Here is a 17,107-nt window from a genome sequence, read left to right on the forward strand (position 1 = left end):
GCAGTCTCTGAGCTCTCCTCCTCCTGATTGTTTTCTCTCAAAGACATTTCTGTCTGTGTGCGGGCACCCGGAGCCGGCAGAAGTCCCCGTGAAGTCCTTCGGCAGGACGGAGGGCTGCGTGGGCTCCAGTGAGAGAGGGAGTTAGGAGAATCTTATCAAGTAGAGATAGAGCGCTGACGGCATTAAACTAGGATGCTACTTAGTGTCTTTGCTAACTATGGTGCATTGTGCCAATTAACTAAAGCAAGAAGCCTTGGGCCCCTTACCAAGGTCAGTCTCCTAATAAGAGAGCGAGCCTATCTTAAGAAACTGGGAGAAACTGGTCCTGCAGGTGGACAAGAGCCAAGGAGCAACTGAGTCTGTGCAAAGACAAGAGGTCAACTAGCGGTGACGAGGAAGAGTCATCAATCTTCATGCCCACGACCTCCCGTGCTGCCCAGCGCTGAATAAACATACCTACTTTACAATCTCACTGATTGTGGAGTCCCTTTTCCGCAAGTCACTAGCAGCGGTTTCTTCCGCAGAGGTTTTCCCAGAGCCGCTTCAAAGCTTCCCTCGCGGAGCTGGGGCGTCGCAGGGGGTCATCAAAGCACGCACGTACACACACACACACACACACACACACACACAGGCGTTGTTGTCCAAACAGAAAGTATTTACAACAAATTCGACAAGCGGTTTTTCTCTGCCAGCAGCAAATGCCTGAGGGCCCCTACAGCTTCACAAATCATAGCACAAAGAGCCTAAAGTTCCTCTAAAATTTAGGGAAATAATTCAAAATAGATCTGCTAGGGGAAAACGATCACTGGCGGCAGGGTACACAATACACGCGAGCCTCAGCTCTCCTCCGCAGAGTCAGTGCCCACGCCCAAGTGCGACGCTGATGGCACCCGAACATTTGCTGTAGCAGGCAGCAGAGCCAGCAGCTCAGGGGAGCAATTTTAAAAACCAGGAGGCACTTAAACCAACCCTTAATTGACCCAGTTACTGCAGGAGAGTCCCGACTACTCGCCCTGGAGTCCTACTGTCACCAGCAAAAAGCACCAACCAAAGCTTGGGGGAACTTTGGTACAGCACAAGAGAAGGGAGTGGGGGTAGCGTAGCCGTATCGCAGAGCTGCTGCTTTTCACACCATTTTATCATCCCTGATAATTGAAAGTAAGGCCGGGTGGGCTGACCCCACCACCACCACTCCTGGCAGCATGTTTGGTCCACAACGCTAGAATAATTATTCTGCTCCCTCCCGCCCCTACAGCTTCATCATCTGAAAAGATTACAGTCAAAACAATGGCATACACAAATAAAAGTCAAGAGTTGACATAGTAACTCCGGGATTTGGGTATCAACTGTCCGAGAAATCAGAACACCCAGGCTTCACAATGTGCCCAACATCGAGCTGTGCCAAGGGGGGGCGGAAGGAAGAAGCTTTCCGTTTAAGCCTTCAGAGCATCGCTCCATCACTACGTCAATTCACAGCCACCACAGCGTGCCGATGGACATCTTTCTGTGCCAAAAGAAACAAGTGCTTTGTCCTCTTGATATCAAAGTTAGCCACCTATAGTTACGGAACCATGCACAAGACCTTAACTCTGACCAGCAGGGAAACTTAGGACAACTGAGTGCAGATCCTGCCAATTTCTACCAGTTCCAACTGTGCTTTAAGTCTCATTGCAAAGCCTCAGTTAGAAAAAGGATCACCTCGGGGTATCCAACAAGAAGAAGAGTTGTTTTTTTTTTTGTTTTTTTTTTGTTTTTTAATATACCATAGGACTATGCAGTTCAATCATCAATCATCTTGGAAAGCTCAAGGAGGAGGTCATCCTCATCCTTCCCTGGGTCCAAGTCGAGCTCGGCTTCCAGTATGCCGTCTGAGAGTTCCCAAAGTAGCGTCTCTAAATCCTCGTCTACAGATACGGGCGCGTTGCCTGTGGAACTCAGCCGGCGTGTCCTTGCTTCTTCTAGCTGGGAAGAAGCTGAAGTCGAGCTTGAGAACTCCATTGGCTCCATGGATTCTGCCTGGCTTCCAAGATGTGCTTCAGGTCTTGGCAGAGCAAGGAAGAGAACAATCAGTATATGCCATTTCTTAACGGGAAATCCCTTTTCTGCAAACCGGCTCTTAAAACCGTAGCCAACCCCTCCTGCACTTCAATCTTACCCAGGGATTGTTATTCAATTAACCCAGGGCGACATTTAGAGCCCAATATATTAGCAGGTACATTTTTCAGTTTGGGGGTTTCTCTGTGAAGCCAGAGCACCTGGAGTCTAGCAAAGATGGTTCAATTGTTGTAGCAAGAGGCACTTTGCCACCTTGCTTAATTTTCCTGTAAAAATGTTAAGAAGTCTCCATCTGCAAATATCTGTTTGCTAAGTTAGTCATTTTTCCCACGGCACACTCAGCAGAGTTTGCTCCCCACTACAGGAAGCTGATCTGCAGCCATCACTTCCCTCTGCTCTCCCTGCACTCTTGTCACCTTGTATGTTTGTTCGGGTGGCATTCTTGAGGACCAAAAGGCAGAGGACACTACTCATCATTTATCACCTCACGAGGAAGTAGGAGAACTTCACCTCATCCTCATTTAGGTATTCAGACAGAGCAAGAAGTCACTGGAAAGCTGTACCGACTTGCAGCATTTAAAGAAAGTAAGTCTAATTAAGAATTCCTGCTAGCTGCTAGAAAGTCATTTCACGTGACTTATTCCTCTGATGGATTTGGGCTTTAATTATCTCAGAACCCTCCTTTTTTCCCCACGTGTGACAGAACTTATGTTTCACTGGGGATATACACCGATTGAGAAAAAGAACAAGTTGTGGTCATCACCTGTTTTGGGGATTTTCTTCAAGTCTGGTGGCTGGGACGTGCTCCAGCGTGGCTGGAACAGCCTAGAAAGCAGCAAAACAGCATTTAGGACTCATGGGTAAAAGATTCCTTACTAGCTTTTTCCTCCATGCTGCTTCTCCTCTGGCATTGCGGAGCCTTAGCCAAAATACAAAACCAAGGTGCTCCTGAAGAAAGTTAATATTCACTTGGAGGTTACTAATGATCTTGTGTCTTTTAAGAACACAGCATTAATGGACAAAATCCTCCACACCAGAGAAATCACAGAATCACAGAGGACTAAGTAAATAGTGCCATTAATCTAATAAATATGGAAGGGTACTACAAGAATTCTGTAGGCAGCTACTGGATTTAAAAGGAAACAGAAAGCCTGTAGAACTTTTGAGTTTTCCATCTTTTCTCCTAGAGGAGGGTGTAAATTTTACAAGGGATCCATTTCTGCATTAGCCCCTGTCCTTACCATAGCTGCTTTTTTGGCTGGAGGTCCCATTGTGTCAGCGTCAGAGGCAGTCCGTGGCTTCACAGCTGCTACAGCAGAGGGAAAACTGCCAGGTGCCTTACGTTTCAGTGCCTTCTTCTTGGGGGAAGCGACTTTCCCATCCCAAGGCTTCGCAAACATGTTAAAGTTGGCTAGAGTAAAAGGAAGAGAGAACTGATACAGTCTTGCTCTGCCTCATGAAAAATCCACGTTCTCTTCCTCATTTCCACGGCCCGTCTACACAGTTAACTGTATTTGGCCAGCAGAATTACACTGCCATTGCCTGGATTCTCAGCAATATCTTCCACATAGTAAACTCCGTCTACCAACAATCCATACAAAGGAACAAAGGAACTGAATAGCTACAGTAAATCATAATCCAGGACGAGGGAAACTCAGACACAGAGCGATCCCAAGTGCAAGCAATACTCTAAGACGTTGTATGAAGTCTAGTAAGATTCACAAATGTTGACAGCTTTTGTATTTAAAGTCTTGCTCCCTCTAGGAAAGGAAAAGCAGCAGGTATAGTAAGACAAGAGAGTGTATGCAACTGTTGTACCAGCTTCCTCTCCCCTGCAGTGATGTCCCACAAAATCTATTAAGTTGTTCTACAAAATCCAAATTTGTAGAGTCATATTCTAGTCTCCCATTCCTGACCTAACATCTGGCTGGCAGGAGAAGAAACGAAAGAAAGCTGGGTACTTGTTTTCTTTGTGTGTTTATTTCCTCGTGTCCCATGAGACAGAGAGAAAGGCTACAATGTGCAGTGCATGCAGCCTTTAAGCCCTCCTTATCTCCCTCACACAATCTCATTTTACAAAGTTGATATAATCTTAACAATGAGGCCTTTGATCCTCTGTCATTTTTGACAGAAACTGGCCCCCCACATTAAGACGCTGAAGCATGCTTTACAAACACATACACGTGTCAAGTTAAGCAACACATGCCAAAGAGGAAGGTGAACTTGAACTCAACGCAGGGAGGACTTCATACCATAAACAGATGGCAGAAAAAAACAGAATACCAAAATTAGACTAAAAAGCCCCTCAATGTGTTAATTTTCTAGTGGGAAATACAGAATACCATCACGTAATTAACGAAAACAGACATGGTTGCATGTTCTGGCCCTTCTTTGCCTTTGAACTTTGCAGCCTTAAACTCTTTTATCCTCTGCATTGAAGGAAAAAGCAAAGCAGATCCTGAGCAAACGGAACTTGCTCAATATGGGAAGCACCTCACCGGGGCAGGTATTAAAGCATCTTATTACCTGATAGCTTTGTGTTCCATAACGATTTCTGCCCGGCTGGGGCAGGTCCAGGTTGTGCTGGGGGAGCTGGCACATTTTCTCCACTCTGCTGCATCCGCAGAGCTTTCTCGCGCTTTATTTCTTCCAGGGTTTTAACACGCACTTCTCCTTCTGGCTTGGCTTTACCTGCCGGCTCCTTCGACTGCACTTTGCTGGGCCCAGAAAGAGTGAGCACGCTCTGCTTCTTGGGCTCACCCTCAATTTTTGCCCCTGCGCTGGGATCTTTGGTTTTACCATGCCATTCAGCCTGGGCTTTGGCTTGACATTCTCGTCTCTGAAGAGCTCTCTCACGACGGATTTCCTCCAGTGTTTTCACATGGACCTCTCCCTTTGGCTTAGCAGCCTTCCCTGTCATCATCAAGAAATGAGAAGCGCCAACATTTAAAGAGAGTCCAACAATAGTTTAAGTCTCCAAAATTTGTCACAGTACTAAGGAAAACTAAGCCTGAGCGTTCCCAATAACGCATCTTAGGACAATAGCCTAACATTCTCCTCCTCCTCTGAGCCACTTGTTGTATTTTGAAGACCAGCCCTATCCAGAGAGAGTTGCTACACAGAAATGCTAGTTTACTTGATTACTTTTTCAGACTGCATTTCAAATTCCTGTTCCCGGCAGTGGCTCTATTCTAATTGTATATGATGGTTCACAGAAGCAGCTTAAAACCTTGGCAAGGCACAAGCGGAAAATAAACACACACCTAGAGCCAGATTTCTGATAGCGGCTGTCAGAAGAGCTTCAGCACTCGAGCAAGGGGAATCAGTTCTTTGTTTTCATTTGAATTCCTTTTTAGGGCTGTATGAAAACGGTCTAAGTTCACGGAAACGAAGAAGGAGAAAGTATATTTAATAGCCAGTTTTTACCTTTCGCAGTACTAGTCCGTTGAGAAGGTAATCCTAGCCTCTCCTTCACAGACTTGGGAACTTGAACTGCAAAACAGAAAAAGACCAAATTAGGGAGGCTGCATAAACGTCAACTTTGTGTTCACATTCAAAAACAAGGCAGGAAAGGTAACTTTGAATCCCGGTGATTAAGACCTCAGCCAACATGCAAAAAGAAACATCGCAGGAAAAGGACAAACAGAAAGCCTAACTACAAAACCCGTGAATCACATCCAGATGCCTGTTTAGTAGCTGTACCTCTCTTTGGTGCTTTGTCAGCATTTCCCGGAACCTCCACCTTCTTCCCCAGCCTTTCAGCAAGGCTGCGCTTCACCGGAAGGGCGCTTACATCAGCTTCAGACAGAGAAAACAAGGAATATTTTAAGAACATTTCTTTGCAGGAAGATTTGAGAACAGTCAACCACAAGCTTCTATTTTTCAAGCATATTTTCATAAAATTGCCTTTCAGCTGCTAAATGGTTTTTTTGCCATTTCTGCAGTCAACACAGATCTCCACTGCAACGCATTTTCCTCTCATACGTCAAAAATACTCTTCAATGCAGTCATATAGAGAAGGCGGCACCTAAATAACAGCTCATAAAAAGTTCTTACCCACGGAGGCTTTCCGTTTTCCTTGTTTCTCAGCAAGATCTAGTCGAACCACAGGTTCCTCCCCTAAAACAAAAGTAAAATTTTTCTATTTCATAGAAACCAGTAGCCAATAGAAATAGTATACTGTTAGCCCATGTCCAAAAAAAACCCAGCAAGGCACTGTTTTGACAGCTAAACCACACAAACTCATATTTCAACTATAATTAACTTAGAAAAAGTATCCATAGTCTCAGTGTTTGCCTCAAATTCCAGCTGAATGTAGTCGAGAATGAATCTGAGTCTGCTTGACAGCTATACTTTGTGCAGAACAGAGCTGCATAAGCAAGCAGAATATTATTAGGTACAAATGCTGAGAAATATTCCTTTCTAAGGTGAATGTCTATGGGTAGAAGTACTTCTTCACTTCTTTCCCTTTCAAAGGAATTTGCACAACTCTAAACAATATAATTTATACACAGACTCCTATCGCACTACTGTCCACACGTGCCACTGTCAGCCTCTTTAAAGCTTCAGAAATTGCTTCTTACATAGCACTGTCCTCTAGAGCTCTTTCTTCTCGTTACTCTCCTGTTTTTCAGTTATCCCCCTATTTGCATACTGACACATTTTTTTCTTTCTCCTGCTACTGCACTTAACCTGAGCACCAAAGCTTTCCAGTACAACCAGGGACTTTCAGCATAAAAGCATGTTTTGAACAGAAGGCGGCAGCACCAGGAGGCTAACAGGGGTGAATTGCCTTCCTTCTTGCTTAACCTTCCAGTTTAGGAGTAATGAAATCAAAACAAAAGCATGAATTATTACCTTCCTCTGTAGACAGTGTCACAGTTCTCACCACTGTCCGGACATTTTCCTTTTCCGGAGCAGGAAAAATCATAGAATCGACGGGAGGAAGAGAAGATCTTGAAGGACCTTCTGCTCAGAGCAAGCAAAACATAAGGAAGTTTACCAAACAGAAAAAACTATCACGAAGAACAAAAAACTTTAATTATTCATTACTGTCAAACATACAGTGACCAGAGCATGCAAATAAGAGAGGTGACTAGTTTGCCTCTGGTTGCCCTTGGAATTCCCATCTAGAATACCAGCTGGCTGAGAATCAGGTTGCTCGATGCCCCCAGCTAAACATGGAAGTCTATCCCTCAAGCAGCTCCCAGCCACCATCACCTGCCATTCTGAAGCCAATCAAATTTCACTTCTTTGGCAAAATAGTTGGATTCACCAAAGCATAGCCAGCTACCCGGTATTACTGGAAGAGGTTTTTTTTGAAAGAAAAATCATCACACAGGATGAAGGTGAACCGGGTAAGGAAGCAGGGAATATTAACTCACCACCGTGTCTCTTAGTTTTTTCCTTCATTTTCTGCAATTTGATTTCTTCAAGTGTTTTTATTCCAAAATTCAGACCGTCCTCTGAAAACAGAAAACAGTTAATGAGACTAAGGCTTAGAGGCACTCACTGAGGACCACAGATCCTCAGGCTTCTTAGTGCTCAGGAACTTTCAGAAGTATTTAGAATAAAGCCTGTCAACACTCCTCACAAGTGAAACAACCATAGAATCAATGGCATTTTGCCCCTCCTTTCACCCTTCAGGGTAAAAACTGTAGTTTTAATTTTAATCCATTTACGTGATATTAGATCCCTCTATCGTTAGATATGGCTTTCAACAGTGGTTGCCAGGCTGCACGTGCAGCCATTTAAACTCCATGCTGTGACCCTGTTTTGTTCTCCAAAAGGAAAGAAAAGCAGTTCAACTTTCTGACCCAATGGGCACATGATGGTATCAGGGAGAAATGAGATCATGGAAATAACCGAGTCCATTCAGCACCCCTACATTCTGTTGTGTTTTTACGCCACATTGCTTTTGAGTTAATTGTCAAGTTATCCTGCCGATTTATCCTACTACAGGTGCTGGAATACCTTGTTTAGCAGTAGTAGCACTGGCTTTCCGAGTGGAAATCATCCGTAATCCATTTTGGCCTTCCTCAGCTGGTTGCTGGACGGGAGTTTTAGTTTCTTCTCCTTCCGCAGAAAGCTGGTCTGAAGGGGAAAAATCTATTCAGTTATGCATAGGCCAGATTGTTCGTGATTATGTAGCTCATGCAATGACACTTCAGTCCATGGTTCCTATAAAAAAGTTGGTTTTTTTTTGTTTTTTTTTTTTTTTAATACAGCTACACTGACCTGATGAACTCGTAAGTAGACTACCCTAGGACAAAACATCTAGGACTCTAGATTCTCTCTGCAGCTTTAACTACTACACGACATATTACTCTTCAGACAAAAAAAAAGGAATTTCCTTCCTAGTTTCACATAGAGCTTTACACAACAGACCAGCTAAAGCCAAGAGTGGTTCTAAGCTTTCCTCCAACATTTCAGGTTCTGTCCACTGACTGCCAGACAAAGCCACCAGTGACCTGAGCGGACTGCCTGCCCTATCGCTAGTCAGACCTCAGGTCATCTGTGATTTATACATTCATTTACAGCACAAATTCCTTCCAAGAACCAAAGACTTACACAATCATTTACAGCACAAATTCCTTCCAGGAACCAAACCATGCTCACCATCATCATCTTCATCATCATCTGCAGCATTGATTACAACTGGAGGGTGTGTAGGGCTTGGGACATTTTCCGAGTTTTCCACTTTCATCACCCGCCTTAGCTATGGAGAGGGATTGGACTGGACAGAAAGTTTGTTTTGCTGCAGTGACATCTGAGCCACTTTCAAATCATCGTCCGCGGACTCAGGCGGACTTGGCAGTGTAGCTAGAGGAAGAGGAGGATCATCAGTAATATGGCAGTTTAAAACTTTGACCACAATGCACGAAGATGGTAGCTAAGGCAGATAACCTGCACAGGCAATGAATGCAGCATCTCCTTTTGCCCATCCCGCCACTGTTTACACCGTGAACAATGACTTGCCTTCAAACAACAACACATCTCCCTGCCACCCAGCAGAAGACGAAACAACAGAAAGCAAACTGCAAGGCAAATATCACACAAAGCAGAGAGAAGCTGAGCATGAAAGCAGAAAACAAATACCAGCAGTACAGCAGCAGTACACTCGGTTTAGCTGACCACCTAGGACTGCAGACCTTTTCCTGCACTCACAAATGAACGGTTACCTGATGTCTCCTACACTATTGGCACCCACTAAGTAATATGCAAAATTAATTCTTCAATACTTAAAGAAAAAGGACCTAAACTCACTCTTGCTTGGTGGTAAGAAGACGCCATCGATGTAACGTCCCTTTGCGTGATGAAAAGCACAGTTGGCTTTCTGACAGCCTACTGGCTGCTTCTCCCAGTAGCAGGGAATCTCAGCGCGCTTTTTCTGAAGACAGAAAGAAAGACAAGCTCGTGATAACATGCACCTAAGGTTTGCAAAGAGATGCACAGTTCCAGGTCACGACAGCGATAGGGCTGTCACAATACAGTGCTGAAACATCATTCCAAAGGTCAGTTTATCACGGAAGTATAGTATTTCCGGGCATATTCACAAAGTTTGCAGAAGCTGTAACCACTATGCACGTTTAGCCTTGTCATCATTCAGTTTGAGAAGACAGGCACTCTCAGACATCAGTTTAGGGTGGGTTAAACTAATACACCCAGGATTATACTAGGATTATTCAGAGGGAAAAAGAACATCTTAAATTGCCTACGTTAACTCTATCCAGAACTACTTCTCGGAGACTTCGTTCTTCTGCACCTTTAACTTTCCCCACTGCTTCCTAGCCCAGGCAGCTAGAACAGCATTATCTGAAGGACTCCGGGACACAAGAGACCTGATAGATCATTATCAAGCCTGCTCTCAGGAGGCTAGTACAGCCTGTTTATTACCCCCCTGCTCCAGCAGGTTTTAGCAGTCTAGTTAGCGGTTATTCTGCATCTGTTGAGAAAATACTGTCGGCGTCTAATAAAAGAAAATCTTGCTAAGACATACCTAAGGCATTGATTTTATTTCCCTCTCCTTCCTCCCACCCCCTCCCCTGCTAACAGAAACCAGTGTAATTCCAAAGCAAAGGACTCTGTCCTGCAAAAGCACAATCAGCACACCTACAGCACTGAAAAATGCTTTTGTTGATTTATTTTGAGAACACATCTTTAGGCACTCACATCGATTTCCATGTGTCTGAATCGGCAGACATTCCTGAAACAACGACCCTCCTGCCACAGCGTGCAGACTGTCTCGTTCCCCAGAGCAGCTTCACAGTGGCGGAAGGAACAGTTGTCTCCCTGTAACCAAAAGGAAACCAACAAGGAAAATATAGTACAGCCTCAAAAACGTCCATGCTACTGCCTCAGGTTGCTACGATTGAATTCAGAATCTATCTGGTTATCACGTTAACCAAAGACCAGTGTGCCTCCTCCTCCTACTCTACCCCTTCCTGAAAAAAATGAAAAAAAAAAAAAAACAACAACAAAAAAACAAAGCAAAGCAAAGCAAAAGAAACCCAGCCATACCTTGGTACAGGTAGAATAGAAATAGAAGTAGCAATCGTCTCCTTGTTTAGACATGCCGACAAGTTCTGATAACAAGCTCGGGTTCTCTCCACAGGGACTTCCTCTGCTCTTGGAGAGAGCTGTCTTCACCCTTGCTTGGGCTGAAAGTCTTCCACTGGCTTGTGATCAGTGAAATCTTCTTTTTAAAAGTAACCCTAAACAAAGTACCAACAAGTGAAAAATAATGAGTAACAAGCATTTTTCCAGCTTTCTTCTGTTCATCAAATTAGTCTCTTGAGGAGAGCAATGCCTTGAAATCAGCTGTTACGGGAACTAACACAATATTAAACTAAAGTTCTGTAAAGCTGCCAGGAGCTTTGTCAGCAAGTGTTCTCTTCCACGTCCTCAATAATATGCCTTGGAGCACATCCGGAAGCCTGAAAAGGGAGTCACTTCTTCAAAAACCACCTGATCATACATGCAAGGCAATGATCAACTATGGCTACGAGTAACTTCTACAGAACGCAGTATGACGCATTAAATAGCACGTTCCAGTCACTGTGGGTCTTCGAGTTCACCTACCTGGACAACCTCAGCAAAGTTATCGATCTTCAAAGACTTCCAGTTAACTTCTCCTGGAGGCCGAACCAACACTGAATCCGTGAATTAATGATAAAGGGGTAGGAAGAATTTGCCTCCTCACTTTGCCAAGGGAGCCTCTCATCCACAATTCAAACATAGGATGTGCTTTTAAACAGCTTATAACTAATGGAGGAAGCAAGTCCATCTGAACACTCTCTCAGACTGGAGACAGCCAGGGTTAGTTAGCTCTTCAAAAAATAAAAACCAAAAAAAAAAAAACCACAAAACAAAACAAAAACAAAAAAACCCAGTGCATTTAGAGATGAACTCGTGATTCAAAGTGGCTGCAAAAATGAGGCTCCATCTTCCACAGCCAGAAAATTTGACTTTTTTTTTTTTTTTTTTAATTCAAAATTCAGTATGTTCCAATCTCTGGTCTTCAAGATTTCTTCACCTATTAAGAAAACACTAAAACCTTTCCCCGTCTTTATTACCTGTACAGCAAAAAACACACCAGTGCACAGAAATACACAAATGTGCATACGCATACACACATATGTGTTTAGACACACACACGAGGAGTGAGTGATAGAAAGTTAGCGAGAGCGACAGTGGAAATCAGAAGTTTTGCCTTTTTGACACAGAGAGCGCGTAAAAACTCTCTCATTTTGAGGGAACTAGAAAAAAATGGAGGATCTACCAAATATTTTGATGAGTATGCCTTCGAGGCCAATGCTTTATACCATGAGTGATCTGGGGGCCAGCACACAAATATGCATACATATGTATCACACAGTATCACGGATTTCTAGGTTGGAAGAGACCTCAAGATCATCGAGTCCAACCTCCGACCTAACACTAAGTACTCCACTAAACCATATCGCTAAGCTCTACATCTAAACGTCTTTTAAAGACCTCCAGGGATGGTGACTCCACCACCTCCCTGGGCAGCCCGTTCCAATGCTTAATAACCCTTTCGGTAAAGAAGTACTTCCTAACATCCAACCTAAAACTCCCCTGTCGCAACTTTCGCCCATTCCCCCTCGTCCTGTCACCAGGCACGTAGGAGAACAGACCAACCCCCACCTCTTTACAGCCTCCTTTAAGGTAACTGTAGAGAGCGATAAGGTCGCCCCTGAGCCTCCTCTTCTCCAGGCTGAACAAGCCCAGCTCCCTCAGCCGCTCCTCGTAAGACTTGTTCTCCAGACCCCTCACCAGCTTGGTCGCCCTTCTCTGGACTCGCTCGAGCACGTCCATGTCCTTCCTGTAGCGAGGGGCCCAAAACTGAACACAGTACTCAAGGTGCGGCCTCACCAGAGCCGAGTACAGGGGGACAATCACTTCCCTAGACCTGCTGGCCACACTGCTTCTTATACAGGCCAGGATGCTGTTGGCCTTCTTGGCCACCTGGGCACGCTGCTGGCTCATATTCAGCCGACTGTCAACCAACACTCCCAGGTCCTTCTCGGCCAGGCAGCTTTCCAGCCACTCATCTCCCAGCCTGTAGCTCTGCTTGGGGTTGTTGCGCCCCAGGTGCAGGACCCGGCACTTGGCCTTGTTGATCTTCATACAGTTGACCTCAGCCCATCGCTCCAGCCTATCCAGATCAAATATGTACATGCATACAGGATAAACATATCTATACACACAAGCGTGCACAGTATATGTCGTATGGTATCCATATCGAGAACAACTCGTAGCCCTGATCAGACACGTAGAGTTGCAATCAATTAACAGCAGGAAGACAGCAGATCAAGGATACAGCAAGCTTTGAGAGGCAGGGCAATGCTCACTTTGCCAGTGGCATGGCTGCATGATACCAAGAATTTTGAATTAGTTTGATTTTTTGGAAGCAATTTGTTTTCTTTCTGCGCTGTAGCAAATACCACAGGTTTGCCATCACGTGCTGTTCCCTAATCCATATATCCATCATCATCCATTGCTGCAAGATCATGAAAGGTTAGAAAAGATGACTTAGGTCCAATTTAACAGCCAATGATTTTTCAATGACCAGAGCTGCAACAGATTTTATTTAGCCACAAGCAGGTTTTTTTTTTCTGATGTGAAGTCAGATATTTTGATTTTTTTTTTAAGACACTAAATGTCATAAAACCTGCAACCAGACCAGATAAAGTTCAAATTAGAGTGATTCTGAAGCCTTTCATTAAAATGCTGCACATTTCTGTGCAAATTATTTCTGACTCTTCTGGACAAAAGCGGATGAAATAGTTCTTACAAATTAATAATAAAAGGTTGGAACCTTTTACTCACACAAACACTAGTGAATTTTCCAGGAAGTATTATTTTGGCAGGGAATTTTCCCAAATCTAAAGTAAAGAGGGGAAAAGTTGGGTTCCCGTATTAGTTGTTGGTTTTGACTGCTTGACAAAGGGAATAAAAACAGTAGTTAAGTGCAAGGTTTCCTTCTCTTCTTTAGTATTGAGAGGAATCGTCACTTCTGACCTTTAGCACCTTCAGAAACACACTTAGTGCCATGCAGATTCCTCTGCATCTACTTCTAAAAATTACTGGTGCTCCTTAGCATGGAAGTTGGACTTGAAATCTTTCCCAGACTGAGCTCTTTTGAATGCCCAAGGAGCTCATCATTTTGCTTGTTGCCTTCCATTTTCCTGAACAGACCCAGAACGCTGTTCAGGATATGAATGGATCTGGTCTAAGGAATGGGAAGAAAGCAAAAACCAAGGATACCTCACAGCCCTAAATGCCATAAAAAGCAGTCTCATTTTAAAAAAGATCTCCAAAGCTTTTTTTTTTTTTTTTTCTCCTTGTTGTGACCCTGCTTTTTAATCACCCAGCATCAGCCTTGCTGCAAAACAGTCTCCGCTGATTTACCTGCTTGTTAAAGCACCCCACAGGCTGCAAGTGTTGTGTGCTAGGTGTCAAATTATATTTAACGGTGCATAGGTAAACCATTCATCTTCCCATGGTCAAAGCACAGAAGAGCCTCCTGCTAACACAGCTCATCCTTGCTGTAACTGCTTTTAAACCTATTTGTTGGTAAGAAAAGAGCTCAGTACACCACCTTCACAGGGCAAAAATTCACATGGAAGAGCAGAAAAACCCAGAAGTGCTTCCTGAACTTCACGTTACCAACAGCACCATCGGATTTAGATCCTTGCCTGGCATCCAGGATGCACGGCCTGCAAGCACTGCTGCGATGTGGAAGTGCCAAGGCAGGTTTTTGGCCTGCCCTAAAACACTTTTTTTTTTTTTTCTTTTACAAACAATACAAAGAGTGTGCCAGGTATGCTGTAATGCCCGTGTGCCAGGTCAATAGAGGATATCCAAACAACAGAGGCGCTTCTCCTAATTTCTGGCGTGAAAACACTTTCACAGCATTCTTTTCACGAAGAAACCCCTCTCTATCTTCTCCAATGCTCCAGGACCTGCTGCAGCTGCAGCGGCTGCGCTGGTACCAGCCGCATCTTTGACAAATCTTTTCAACGGTTCTGCTTTACCTCAGCACAGTTGAGGTCACTCCTCTTCCTCTTCCAGCTGAGGAAGCAGCTTGCGGGCTCTGCCACACGGTCGGTGCAGAAGCGAAAGCTGGGAACACAGCAGTCAAACTCTCACTGCTAACGAAGCCACCAGGGCAGAGGGCTGACACAGACCCGCCAGAGGCGAACCGTACCCGCTCTCCCTCCCGGCTGCGAGGCTCGCCACAGCAGCCCCGACCCGAAGCGCTCACAATGCTTTGCTTGGTGATGTCACCGATGAGTCAGAGTCCCCAGATGAGCATCTGCCTTGCCACTCTTTAATGTTGGTGTTGTTTTTTGGTTGGTTGCTTGCTTGCTTTTGAAACTTATGTAGGTTATGGTAAACCTTCAGGTAAACCACAGATCAATGGGGAAGAAGTCCCACACGAGGGAAGGCCGTGCATTTCTTCCAGGCAATGGCGCATTCTTTAACATGCTGCATTCGACAAAGAAGCTCTCTCCATTTTGCGCAGTGGCAACAGGCACGACTGCAACACACGCACGTGTAGGCAGCACCTGCAGGTCCCAAACCGTTAACCAATTTTTAGATAGCACCAATTTTTTATGTAGTTGCTTTCCCTTCATCCATAACCCCTTTTTTCCTTTCTTTATATCGGGTGGCTCTCCTCCATTGTTCTGTCATTTTACTCCCCAGTGTCTGAGCAGGCACTGGGAATCGTTTCCAGAGGAAGGGTACTGCTGAAGCTACAACATTTACTCTCAGGGAAAAGAGAGTATGTGAAAGAATACATACTTCCTTTCTTTTTCCTGTTGTTTTTTTTTTTAAATCTCTGAAATCAACGCTGCGGCCTGGCAGCAAATAACTATGGGAGTAATGATGATTCCTCATCCTCACTGTAACGTTGTAGTTAATGTCATAAAGAAGCAATTTCCCCAGGCAGTGGCCATTTGAGATGGGAAGGGGCAGTAAGAGGAAGTTTTCCTTAGACTAGCTCTTCCCCCAGAACACCTCGCCATCCAGCAACAAATTCAATTCACCTGCTCCGCCTGATCAGTCAAACGCGCGTCCGACTCCAGCACACGTCACAGCGGTGGTTCTGACGTGGTTTGAGAATCACCTATCCGCAGAATATCTCGGGTTTGTACACTCAAATAACGCAGTCTTTTCCAAATAAGGCCCAGAGCTCACACTCCGAGTGCAGCCTAACAGCACCAGAGGGCCGGTAGGCTAAACATTCCCATCCTGGCAACAGGACTGACCCGGGCAACAGTAAGCATCCCTTCTGCACTTTCGTCGTGAACATCAACATAAGGAAACAGAGACCTCCTCGATCCAAGTTTGAAGAAACAAACACAAAGGTCACCCAAGCGGGTTGTTTTCAGCAAACTAACGGAGAAATTAAGGTGACAACCGCGTGCATCCAGAGTTAGTCAGATCCCGAAGGCAGTTCCTTTGGGAAACGCAGGAGCAGCGCGCCAGATGACGGCTACCTTACAGCGCACCCCTCAGAGGCACTGCTACGAAAGGAAGGCAGAAGGTTGGAACTCAAAATAACTCGCAAGGCGCCCGTTAAGGGGGAAGCTTTAATTTCCTGAGCAGAACCTCCCCCCTGAAGGCAGCCCAGGGACTCTTTGCTTCCCTAGGGAGACGGCAGGGACGGGGCAGGGCGGTGGGATGGAGGGACACAGGGCCAGATGGACGGCCAGACGGCCGGATGGATGGACAGACGGACGGCCAGACGGCCCAAAAGGCCTGAGCAAGGGCTGAGGAGCGGGAGGGAAGGGCAGGGCGAGGGGAAGGGGAAGGGCGGCCCTGGGCCTGACAGGGCACCTTGGGCCTAACCCCGGGCAGCAGCTCCCCATCTCACAGGGCCCACGGGGGGCTGCCTGTAACAGGAGATGCGGGCAGGTAAATTTTACAAGCACTGCATCACAAATACCCTGCAACACCTGAACTATTCACTGGGACAGCCTCCTTCCTCACCTCCTGAAAGCTCCAGCTGGCAAACCAAGGACAAAATGAAAGGCAGATGTGGAGGACCTCGTAAGATACTGTTTTGTTCCCTACGTGCCCACTGCTGGTGACACGTAATGCCTCCTGTTCCCAAACGACATCGGCACGTTACATCTTTACTACATGCTGAAAGGAACTCAGCAACTTGAACACAACTTAGAATTACCCATCCCGGCAGCAGGCTGTCCAGCTGAAGCTGCTTTAGCCAATCAAGTGTGTCACGCTGCCCCTCAAAGGTTTCTTCCTGGGAACGTCTGCTGTGACACTCCTGACGTATTACTTCTCGGAATGGCAGAACTGCGCTGGGTAGGCCCCACAGCAAGACTCGTATTTCTGTCCTTCCCTTTCAGGAAAGGATCTCCCACCTTGAATTTATTAATTTTCATGATGATGATACACAAATTGAAGTTTTGAAAAACTGAATGCTGATTAACAGATTTCTAGCACAGCCTGTGCATCAAAATTCATTTCTCTCCATTTAGGTAATCTTAGTTTCTGA

At 45.2% G+C, this 17,107-nt stretch overlaps 1 pseudogene across 1 annotated transcript; it reads right to left on the reverse strand.

Moving 5' to 3' along the window:
- Positions 1–867: 867 nt before the first annotated feature.
- LOC308187166 (zinc finger CCCH domain-containing protein 11A-like) lies at positions 868–10,629 on the reverse strand (annotated as a pseudogene). The gene is made up of 11 exons: positions 10,576–10,629; positions 10,228–10,347; positions 9,322–9,445; positions 8,674–8,877; positions 8,029–8,148; positions 7,440–7,520; positions 6,913–7,023; positions 6,112–6,174; positions 5,758–5,853; positions 4,586–4,968; positions 868–2,127 (listed from the first exon to the last, which is right to left on the reverse strand). The product of its transcript is annotated as a zinc finger CCCH domain-containing protein 11A-like (transcript).
- Positions 10,630–17,107: the final 6,478 nt, after the last annotated feature.

The sequence above is a fragment of the Anser brachyrhynchus genome (genome assembly GCF_964034855.1).
Source record: "Anser brachyrhynchus genome assembly, contig: SCAFFOLD_99, whole genome shotgun sequence".
NCBI classification, from domain to species: Eukaryota; Metazoa; Chordata; class Aves; order Anseriformes; family Anatidae; genus Anser; species Anser brachyrhynchus.